Below are 12,248 nucleotides of genomic sequence, written 5' to 3'. Positions count from 1 at the left end.
TCTCCCATCCAAGTACTAACCAGGCCCGACCCTGCTTAGCTTCCGAGATCAGACGAGATCGGGCGTACCCAGGCTGGTATGGCCGTAAACGATAAACAATCTCTTGGTACAACATATATAGTCAAAGTGAGTCTGATAAACAGACTGCATTTTGCAGCAGGAAGCTGCATTTAGTCAATTCATCATTAAATGCTTACTACAAGGCAGTGTTGCTGATGAAATAGTGTAAGAGCACACCCTCGTGGACAAAAAGCTTACAGCACCTGGTATTCCAAGGCGGTCTCCCATCCAAGTACTAACCAGGCCCAAACCTGCTTAGCTTCCGAGATCAGACGAGATCGGGCGTACCCAGGCTGGTATGGCCGTAAACAATAAACAATCTCTTGGTACAACATATATAGTCAAAGTGAGTCTGATAAACAGACTGCATTTTGCAGCAGGAAGCTGCATTTAGTCAATTCATCATTAAATGCTTACTACAAGGCAGTGTTGCTGATGAAATAGTGTAAGAGCACACCCTCGTGGACAAAAATCTTACAGCACCTGGTATTCCCAGGCGGTCTCCCATTCAAATACTAACCAGGCCCGACCCTGCTTAGCTTCCGAGATCAGACGAGATCGGGCGTACCCAGGCTGGTATGGCCGTAAACGATAAACAATCTCTTGGTACAACATATATAGTCAAAGTGAGTCTGATAAACAGACTGCATTTTGCAGCAGGAAGCTGCATTTAGTCAATTCATCATTAAATGCTTACTACAAGGCAGTGTTGCTGATGAAATAGTGTAAGAGCACACCCTCGTGGACAAAAAGCTTACAGCACCTGGTATTCCCAGGCGGTCTCCCATCCAAGTACTAACCAGGCCAGACCCTGCTTAGCTTCCGAGATCAGACGAGATCGGGCGTACCTTTTTTTTTTTTTTTTATCTTTTATTATGAAAAATACATAATATTTACAATATTCAATCAATAATAAAAAAGGATGAACAATTCATCCTTTTACAAATTCAAAAAATAAAATAAAACCAATTAAAAACACAATCATTCACTAAAACCAATTAATAATTAAAAACAAGTTTTTCATTCAAATCAATTTCAATAAAAGTACTCCCCCACACAAACAGCTTTTCAAAATTGCATCCACTATATTTATATACTACTTCTATATCTTTCTCTAAAATACTTCTAAATAAAACCTCCACATTCACAATTTTACCTTCATAATGCCCTAAATTCCTTCTTAATCTTACAGCGTATCTGGCATGACTAAGAATAAAATTCATCAAATTAAAATTAAAAACTTTGCTTTTCCCCGTTAACCCAAAAAGAAACAACCTCCTCCACTCAACCCCATTAACAATCTCTTCTCCCCAATGTTGTACTAAAAGCCCCTTTACAAACTCATGAAACCCTTGTAATCTGCTACATTCAATAAAAAAGTGCATAAAATTTTCCACCTCCGTACCACAAATATCACATTCTCTTTTAATATCTCTATTTATTTGATGTAAAACCACGTTCGTAAAAATCCTATTATGTTTCAATTTAAAATCATTATCTTCACATTCTATAGAATTATATTTTACATTAACATTCTTCCATATTGATTTTACATCTATATTTGTAAACACCCTAGACCACACTTTTTCTGAAGCAGGAGCTTTTGTCTCTTTTAAAATACATTTTCTATAAACCATTTTAACTTTTAAACTTGATAAAACATGTTTCTCCCCATTACTTTCATAGTATAAAACCGGTAAACCCTTAGCTCTCTCAACCACCTCTGTATTTATTAAACGCACCCATTCCTCAGGAATACACCCTAAAATTCTCTTATACATATTTTCTACAGTAGTTTTGCTGATTTCATCATCCACTTCACAAACATTATCATAAATAGCTTGAACAGGAAGAAACCCCGGAATGACCTCATATAAAATGTCCCCAATCTGTCTCATCCCAGCCCTCATAAAATATTTACAAAACACCATCTTATTATTATATTGTATCTTGGGATTTAAAAAAATTGGCTGATTTAAAATATTGTCTAAAATGGTACACTCATAATAAATATTTGGTAAAAACTCCCCCCAAGCCTCAAACACTTCTCTATAAAACAATGGTATATTACCTAACATTTCTTTTTTCATACACATCAATAAAGCATTGTCCCCCATCCTCCCAACCTCCTGCAAATACTCCTTAAAAAATCTTTTCCATCCGTAATCTAGTTCACCATATAAATATTTCCGTACCATTTTTACTCTAATTGCTTTTTTCCTAACATTTAAATCTACCAACTTCAAACCCCCCTCCTCATAACCTGCAATCAAAGTTTTAAAAGATATTTTTGCACCTTTCCCATCCCATAAAAAATTAACTACAATCTTGTTCATTTCAGATAATACCCATTCTGGTACATCTAAAACATTCATGACATGAATAAAAATTGACATCAGTAAAGAATTTATAACAATAACCTTCCCCTTTAATTTTAAAAATCTCCCCTTCCACATGTTTACAACCTTCCTGACTTTATTTATCACCCCACTCCATGTCAAATCCCTAGCTTCCTTTTCTTTTACTCCTATAAAAACTCCTAACACCTTAAAATAATCTTTAACCTCGTTAAAAGGAAAATTCCCCTCATTTACCTTCCCAATATACATTACAACAGACTTTTCCATATTCACTTTTGCTCCTGATGCTCTTCCATATACTTTAAAACCTTCTATTACCCTCTTTACACTATCCTCATCTCTAACTGTTATAGTTGTGTCATCTGCATATTGATGAATCAAACTAAAACCTTCCTGTGGAGTCTGTACACAATTAATAAAATGATCCTTCTTAAGAAAAGTTGCTAAAGGTTCAACAGCTAAAACATACAATAAAGCAGATAAAGGACATCCCTGTCTCACAGATCTCTCCAGAGTAAAAGAGTCAGTTAAAACCCCATTGCATTTCACCCTACTTTTTGCATTTCTATATAATAATTTAATCCACCCTATTATTTTATTACCAAAGCCAAATCTTTCCAACACCCGAAACATAAAATCATGTTCTACCCTATCAAAAGCCTTATTTAAATCTATGCTTAAAACAATACCCCCTATCTTATCCCCATTCATTTTGTGTATCACATCTCTAATTGTATTAATTGTGTCAGCTATATCCCTCCCAGGAACACTATAATTCTGTGTTGGTGCAATAATATCATTTAAAACTTTCTTCATCCTATTCGCTAAAATTTTGGCTAAAATCTTATAATCCACATTTAATAAACTAATAGGTCTATAATTTTCCAATTTTAACTTACTCCCTTTGTTTTTATATAAAATCGTTATCATCCCTGTCACCATTGATTCCGACACACAATCATTCTCCTCCATAAAATGATAAACCTCCAATAAAATAGGTGCTAAAAGACTTACATACGCTTTATAAAACTCTGCAATGATACCATCTACTCCAGGGCTCTTATTCACCTGTAAACCCTTTATCGCATCCGTAACTTCATTTACTGTAATCTTTCCATCACACATCAATTTATCCTCTATATTAATTTTCACCTCTACACAACCTAAAATCTCCTGTACACACCCCTCATCCACCTCCCCTTTTTTAAATAATTCCTTATAAAAATTCTGCACTGTCTCTAAAATCTCTACATAATCATCTACTACTTCACCCTTTACATTTTCAATCTGTCTAAGATATGTTCTTCTTTGAAAACTCTTCTCTAAACCAAGAAAAAAAGAAGTGCATTTCTCCCCCTCCAGAAAATACTTTGCTCTGCTTCTTATAATAGCCCCCTTACACTTATCCATGTCATATTTACTCAATTTTGCTTTCAACTCTAAAAACTTTTCTATATTATAATTAGGTTCCCTGTCACACTTCCCCATTTCTTCATCCAATTTAGCTCTCAACTCATTTTCTTTTCTTTTCATCCTGCCTCTCTTTTTCCTTGCATATCTTATACTAAACACTTTTATTTTTTCCTTAACCTTGTCCCACCATAAACACTTATCCTTTCCTTTCTGCTTATCCTCCATTTCACATGTTATTAACGATTTAAGTTGTTTACAATAATCCTCATCCCCCAAATAACCCGCATTCATACACCATATACCACCCCCTGTTCTTTCCTTATCTAAACCCACTGAGAAATTTAAACATGCATGGTCACTAAAAGTTGTAAAAACATACTTAATATCTTTCATAAAATCCCTTAAACCTTCTTTAACTAAAACCAAATCTATTCTAGTTTGTTTTAATTCCCCTAAAACCACCTGCCTTCTCGAAAATTCCCGTTTATCTGGATTGTCATCTCTCCATATATCAATAAGTTTTTTCTCAAACATCATCTTCTTTAAAACGCCCCTTGATACATCATTTCTAAAAATAGCTCCCCTCGTCATATCTAATCTATCCATTTTGACATTAAAATCCCCCACCACAATGCAATTTCCCACACACCATCGTCCCACTTCAATAAATAAAACCTTACGCTCTGTTTCATTATTTGGCGCATAAACATTTATAATTCTAAAAATCATATCCCTATACTCAAAATCTAAAACTAAAATCCTCCCATTATTATCATCATATATCTGTACCACTTTATCTACCACTTCCTTTCTCAATAAAATAGCAACACCACTAGCATTCCCCCTACCATTATTCACAAAAATAAAATCCCTCCATATTTTTTTTACTTTCAATACACAATCATTATCCCAATGCGTCTCTTGTAGACATAAAATATCCATATTCTTCATTTGACTTATATTTTGAAATTTCTCCATTGTCCTTAAACCGTTTGCATTTAAGGACATAAAATTAACCATTTCAAAAAATAATAAAATATAATTTCATTATCCTCTACCTGTTATCCAGTTTCTTTCCTCTTCCACCCTTTCTCTCCCCCCCCTCCGCCGCTTTCCTCTTCCTGTGTCCTCCTCTCATTCTTTCAACCTTTTCCCCATCATCCGTGTCCGATATCTCCTCCAAGTCCATCTCATCCAGCCAACTCAACTTCTTGACACCCACATCCTTTGTGCTCCCCGTATTCATCACCGTCTCTGGAATATTCGTTGTGCTCCCCGTGTTCATCGCCGTTTCTGGAATATTCGTTATGTTCCCCGTGTTCATCGCCGTTTCTAGTATGTTCGTTGTGCTCCCCGTGTTCATCTCCGTCTCATGTGTAGTCGTCGTTGTGCTCCCCGTGTTCATACCCGTCTCTGTTATTGTCATTAAACTCATAACCCTCTCCATTTCTTCACCCCCCGAGGTACTTGTTTGTGCTGTGCTTTCCCCCAAAACCTGTGAGTCCCCCGTGCTTCCCCCCAGTCCACTCCCCCCTTCCTCCTGAAAACTCCATCTTCTTATTTCCGAATCCATGCTGCTTCCAATTTCGTTCATCTTCTGGTCTTCCTTCTTTTCCCTTCTTCCTTCCTCCGTCTCTCCACCCTCCACCACGTCCTCTCCTCCATCTTCTTCTCCTTCTTCCGACAGTACAACTGCTTCCTCGAATAGTACTTGACTCCCCTCTTCAGTCATAACTTCTCCACAGTTGCACTCCGTCAATCTCTTTCTGCATCCGCCACAAAAATTCCTTTCCTTTTCTCCGATACATTCTCTAGCGTAATGGCCTTGATTGCCGCACTTAAAGCACTTGAATTCAGGGCAGTCTTTTACTATGTGCCCGGGTTGAATACACAAACGACAAACTCTGACCTGTTTGTCATGAATAACCCTGAAGTATTCAGCTCCTTCCAGCGTCTCAATTCTTGTAGAATATGGCAACGATTTGACTTGTTCTGTGAATTTGACTTTACAAAAACGTGTCCCGTCAACCACCTCCGTTCCAGGCCAAACTCTCCTCCTTATCTCCGATACGGCCTTTACTCCCCAGCTACTCAGCTTGTCCAGTATTACTTTATCTTCTATATATACCGGGAGATTCATAAAAGACACCACCAATTCATTGACATTCACATCTCTCGCCAGAATCCTGGTGTCCTTTATCCTTAATCCGTCCATTAGACGTTCTTTTCCTTTTCCGTTTCTCATCGTAATTTCATACTTCTTGTCTCCTTTCATTCGGCATCCCACCACCTCTCCACACGTCTCCTTAATTGCTCTCAGTAATTCCATCGTCGTCACCTTTTCTTCTCCCACCAACTCAATTGCCACCGTGTATTCTTTTCCATATTTCATTCCTCCTTTATTTTCATTATCCTTCCGTTGCGCATTTTCGTTGTCCTTGTCCATTCCGTTTGTCGTTGCCATGTTGTCCGTCATTGTAAATCAAAAATTTAAACCGAAAAAAACCTCCCCCAAGCAGCAAAACTGCAGGGGGGGAAAACTAACCAAACTTAAAACTATTCAAATGAAAAAACAATAAATTATATGTCAAAATCCAAAAAATAAACAAAAATAGCTCTCGAGCAAACACTCTCAAGCAAATACTTGCTCACAGCTCAATTACTCGCACCTGTCGTCACTTCTCCAATCAGGAATAGCGTACCCAGGCTGGTATGGCCGTAAACGATAAACAACCTCTTGGTACAACATATATAGTCAAAGTGAGTCTGATAAACAGACTGCATTTTTCAGCAGGAAGCTGCATTTAGTCAATTCATCATTAAATGCTTACTACAAGGCAGTGTTCCTGATGAAATAGTGTAAGAGCACACCCTCGTGGACAAAAAGCTTACAGCACCTGGTATTCCCAGGCGGTCTCCCATCCAAGTACTAACCAGGCCCGACCCTGCTTAGCTTCCGAGATCAGACGAGATCAGGCGTACCCAGGCTGGTATGGCCGTAAACGATAAACAACCTCTTGGTACAACATATATAGTCAAAGTGAGTCTGATAAACAGACTGCATTTTTCAGCAGGAAGCTGCATTTAGTCAATTCATCATTAAATGCTTACTACAAGGCAGTGTTGCTGATGAAATAGTGTAAGAGCACACCCTCGTGGACAAAAAGCTTACAGCACCTGGTATTCCCAGGCGGTCTCCCATCCAAGTACTAACCAGGACCGACCCTGCTTAGCTTCCGAGATCAGACGAGATCGGGAGTACCTTTTTTTTTTTTTTTTTTTATCTTTTATTATGAAAAATACATAATATTTACAATATTCAATCAATAATAAAAAGGATGAACAATTCATCCTTTTACAAAATCAAAAAAGAAAAGAATATAAAACCAATTAAAAACACAATCATTCACTAAAACCAATTAATAATTAAAAACAAGTTTTTCATTCAAATCAATTTCAATAAAAGTACTCCCCCACACAAACAGCTTTTCAAAATTGCATCCACTATATTTATATACTACTTCTATATCTTTCTCTAAAATACTTCTAAATAAAACCTCCACATTCACAATTTTACCTTCATAATGTCCTAGATTCCTTCTTTGTCTTACAGCGTATCTAGCATGACTAAGAACAAAATTCATCAAATTAATATTAAAAACTTTGCTTTTTCCATTTAAACCAAAGAGAAACAACCTCCTCCACTCAACCCCATTAACAATATCTTCTCCCCAATGTTGTACTAAAATCCTCTTTAAAAACTTATGAAATTCTTCCAATCTACTGCATTCAATAAAAAAGTGCATAAAATGTTCCACCTCCGTACCACAAATATAACATTCTCTTTTAATATCTCTATTTATTTGATGTAAAACCACGTTCGTAAAAATCCTATTATGTTTCAATTTAAAATCGTTATCTTCACATTCTATAGAATTATATTTTACATTAACGTTCTTCCATATTGATTTTACATCTATATTTGTAAACACCCTAGACCACACTTTTTCTGAAGCAGGAGCTTTTGTCTCTTTTAAAATACATTTTCTATAAACCATTTTAACTTTTAAACTTGATAAAACATGTTTCTCCCCATTACTTTCATAGTATAAAACCGGTAAACCCTTAGCTCTCTCAACCACCTCTTTATTTATTAAACGCACCCATTCCTCAGGAATACACCCTAAAATTCTCATATACATCTTTTCTACAGTAGTTTTACTGATTACATCATCCACTTCACAAACATTATCATAAATAGCTTGAACAGGAAGAAACCCCGGAATGACCTCATATAAAATGTCCCCAATTTGCCTCATCCCAGCCCTCATAAAATATTTACAAACCACCATCTTATTATTATATTGTATCTTGGGATTTAAAAAAATTGGCTGATTTAAAATATTGTCTAAAATGGTACACTCATAATAAATATTTGGTAAAAACTCCCCCCAAGCCTCAAACACTTCTCTATAAAACAATGGTATATTACCTAACATTTCTTTTTTCATACACATCAATAAAGCATTGTCCCCCATCCTCCCAACCTCCTGCAAATACTCCTTAAAAAATCTTTTCCATCCGTAATCTAGTTCACCATATAAATATTTCCGTACCATTTTTACTCTAATTGCTTTTTTCCTAACATTTAAATCTACCAACTTCAAACCCCCCTCCTCATAACCTGCAATCAAAGTTTTAAAAGATATTTTTGCACCTTTCCCATCCCATAAAAAATTAACTACAATCTTGTTCATTTCAGATAAAACCCATTCTGGTACATCTAAAACATTCATGACATGAATAAAAATTGACATCAGTAAAGAATTTATAACAATAACCTTCCCTTTTAATTTTAAAAACCTCCCCTTCCACATGTTTACAACCTTCCTGACTTTATTTATCACCCCACTCCATGTCAAATCCCTAGCTTCCTTTTCTTTTACTCCTATAAAAATACCTAACACCTTAAAATAATCTTTAACCTCTTTAAAAGGAAAATTCCCCTCATTTACCTTCCCAATATACATTACAACAGACTTTTCCATATTCACTTTTGCTCCTGATGCTCTTCCATATACTTTAAAACCGTCTATTACCCTCTCTACACTATCCTCATCTCTAACTGTTATAGTTGTGTCATCTGCATATTGATGAATCAAACTAAAACCTTCCTGTGGAGTCTGTACACAATTAATAAAATGATCCTTCTTAAGAAAAGTTGCTAAAGGTTCAACAGCTAAAACATACAATAAAGCAGATAAAGGACATCCCTGTCTCACAGATCTCTCCAGAGTAAAAGAGTCAGTTAAAACCCCATTACATTTCACCCTACTTTTTGCATTTCTATATAATAATTTAATCCACCCTATTATTTTATTACCAAAACCAAATCTTTCCAACACCCGAAACATAAAATCATGTTCTACCCTATCAAAAGCCTTATTTAAATCTATGCTTAAAACAATACCCCCCATCTTATCCCCATTCATTTTATGTATCACATCTCTAATTGTATTAATTGTGTCAGCTATATCCCTCCCAGGAACACTATAATTCTGTGTTGGTGCAATAATATCATTTAAAACTTTCTTCATCCTATTCGCTAAAATTTTGGCTAAAATCTTATAATCCACATTTAATAAACTAATAGGTCTATAATTTTCCAATTTTAACTTACTCCCTTTGTTTTTATATAAAATCGTTATCATCCCTGTCACCATTGATTCCGACACACAATCATTCTCCTCCATAAAATGATAAACCTCCAATAAAATAGGTGCTAAAAGACTTACATACGTTTTATAAAACTCTGCAATGATACCATCTACACCAGGGCTCTTATTCACCTGTAAACCCTTTATCGCATCCGTAACTTCATTTACTGTAATCTTTCCATCACACATCAATTTATCCTCTATATTAATTTTCACCTCTACACTTCCTAAAATCTCCTGTACACACCCCTCATCCACCTCCCCTTTTTTAAATAAGTCCTTATAAAAATTCTGCACTGTCTCTAAAATCTCTACATAATCATCTACTACTTCACCCTTTACATTTTCAATCTGTCTAAGATATGTTCTTCTTTGAAAACTCTTCTCTAAACCAAGAAAAAAAGAAGTGCATTTCTCCCCCTCCAGAAAATACTTTGCTCTGCTTCTTATAATCGCCCCCTTACACTTATCTATTTCATATTTACTCAATTTTGCTTTCAACTCTAAAAACTTTTCTATATTATAATTAGGTTCCCTGTCACACTTCCCCATTTCTTCATCCAATTTAGCTCTCAACTCATTTTCTTTTCTTTTCATCCTGCCTCTCTTTTTCCTTGCATATCTTATACTAAACACTTTTATTTTTTCCTTAACCTTGTCCCACCATAAACACTTATCATCCCCTTTCTGCTTATCCTCCATTTCACATGTTATTAACGATTTAAGTTGTTTACAATAATCCTCATCCACCAAATAACTCGCATTCATACACCATATACCACCCCCTGTTCTTTCCTTATCTAAACCCACTGAGAAATTTAAACATGCATGGTCACTAAAAGTTGTAAAAACATACTTAATATCTTTCATAAAATCCCTTAAACCTTCTTTAACTAAAACCAAATCTATTCTAGTTTGTTTTAATTCCCCTAAAACCACCTGCCTTCTAGAAAATTCGCGTTTATCTGGATTGTCATCTCTCCATATATCAATAAGTTTTTTCTCAAACATCATCTTCTTTAAAACACCCCTTGATACATCATTTCTAAAAATAGCTCCCCTCGTCATATCTAATCTATCCATTTTGACATTAAAATCCCCCACCACAATGCAATTTCCCACACACCATCGTCCCACTTCAATAAATAAAACCTTACGCTCTGTTTCATTATTTGGCGCATAAACATTTATAATTCTAAAAATCATATCCCTATACTCAAAATCTAAAACTAAAATCCTCCCATTATTATCATCATATATCTGTACCACTTTATCTACCACTTCCTTTCTCAATAAAATAGCAACACCACTAGAATTCCCCCTACCATTATTCACAAAAATAAAATCCCTCCATATTTTTTTTACTTTCAATACACAATCATTATCCCAATGCGTCTCTTGTAGACATAAAATATCCATATTCTTCATTTGAATGATATTTTGAAATTTCTCCATTGTCCTTAAACCGTTTGCATTTAAGGACATAAAATTAACCATTTCAAAAAATAATAAAATTATAAAATATAATTTCATTAACCTCTACCTTTTATCCAGTTTCTTTCCTCTTCCACCCTTTCTCTCCCCTCCCTCCGCCGCTTTCCTCTTCCTGTATCCTCCTGTCATTCTTTCAAACTTTTCCCCATCATCCGTGTCCGATATCTCCTCCAAGTCCATCTCATCCAGCCAACTCAACTTCTTGACACCCTCATCCGTTGTGCTCCCCGTGTTCATCGCCGTTTCTGGAATATTCTTTATGCTCCCCTTGTTCATCGCCGTTTCTGGTATGTTCGTTGTGCTCCCCGTGTTCATCTCCGTCTCATGTGTAGTCGTCGTTGTGCTCCCCGTGTTCATACCCGTCTCTGTTATTGTCATTAAACTTAAACCCCTCTCCATTTCTTCACCCCCCGAGGTACTTGTTTGTGCTGTGCTTTCCCCCATAACCTGTGAGTCCCCCGTGCTTCCCCCCAGTCCACTCCCCCCCTCCTCCTGAAAACTCCATCTTCTTATTTCCGAATCCATGCTGCTCCCAATTTCGTTCATCTTCTGGTCTTCCTTCTTCTCCCTTCTTCCTTCCTCCGTCTCTCCACCCTCCACCACGTCCTCTCCTCCATCTTCTTCTCCTTCTTCCGACAGTACAACTGCTTCCTCGAATAGTACTTGACTCCCCTCTTCAGTCATAACTTCTCCACAGTTGCACTCCGCCAATCTCTTTCTGCATCCGCCACAAAAATTCCTTTCCTTTTCTCCGATACATTCTCTAGCGTAATGGCCTTGATTGCCACACTTAAAGCACTTGAATTCAGGGCAGTCTTTTACTATGTGCCCGGGTTGAATACACAAACGACAAACTCTGACCTGTTTGTCATGAATAACCCTGAAGTATTCAGCTCCTTCCAGCGTCTCAATTCTTGTAGAATATGGCAACGATTTGACTTGTTCTGTGAATTTGACTTTACAAAAACGTGTCCCGTCAACCACCTCCGTTCCAGGCCAAACTCTCCTCCTTATCTCCGAGACGGCCTTTACTCCCCAGCTACTCAGCTTGTCCAGTATAACTTTATCTTCTATATATACCGGGAGATTCATAAAAGACACCACCAATTCATTGACATTCACATCTCTCGCCAGAATCTTGGTGTCCTTTATCCTTAAACCGTCCATTAGACGTTCTTTTCCTTTTCCGTTTCTCATCGTAATT

The 12,248-nt window shown here is 36.5% G+C and overlaps 4 non-coding genes across 4 annotated transcripts in view; all 4 read right to left on the bottom strand.

Annotated features, from left to right (window-relative positions):
* LOC115184762 (5S ribosomal RNA) overlaps positions 1-90 on the bottom strand; it is a 119-nt gene extending 29 nt beyond the window's left edge. The window contains exon 1 of the ribosomal RNA XR_003874589.1: positions 1-90. This exon is cut by the window's left edge and continues 29 nt beyond it. This is a non-coding gene — a ribosomal RNA (5S ribosomal RNA).
* Positions 91-251: 161 nt separating this feature from the next.
* LOC115184886 (5S ribosomal RNA) lies at positions 252-370 on the bottom strand. Its single transcript, XR_003874668.1, has one exon. It is a non-coding gene; the product is annotated as a 5S ribosomal RNA (ribosomal RNA).
* A 161-nt stretch (positions 371-531) lies between these two features.
* On the bottom strand, positions 532-650 carry LOC115184795 (5S ribosomal RNA). Its single transcript, XR_003874620.1, has one exon. It is a non-coding gene; the product is annotated as a 5S ribosomal RNA (ribosomal RNA).
* Positions 651-6,718: 6,068 nt separating this feature from the next.
* LOC115184681 (5S ribosomal RNA) lies at positions 6,719-6,837 on the bottom strand. Its single transcript, XR_003874511.1, has one exon. It is a non-coding gene; the product is annotated as a 5S ribosomal RNA (ribosomal RNA).
* Between the last annotated feature and the right edge of the window lie 5,411 nt (positions 6,838-12,248).

This window comes from Salmo trutta, unplaced genomic scaffold (genome assembly GCF_901001165.1).
Source record: "Salmo trutta unplaced genomic scaffold, fSalTru1.1, whole genome shotgun sequence".
Classification (NCBI taxonomy): Eukaryota; Metazoa; Chordata; class Actinopteri; order Salmoniformes; family Salmonidae; genus Salmo; species Salmo trutta.
The sequence above is the reverse complement of the archived record's forward strand: the minus strand, read 5'-3'. Positions and strand labels throughout refer to the sequence as shown.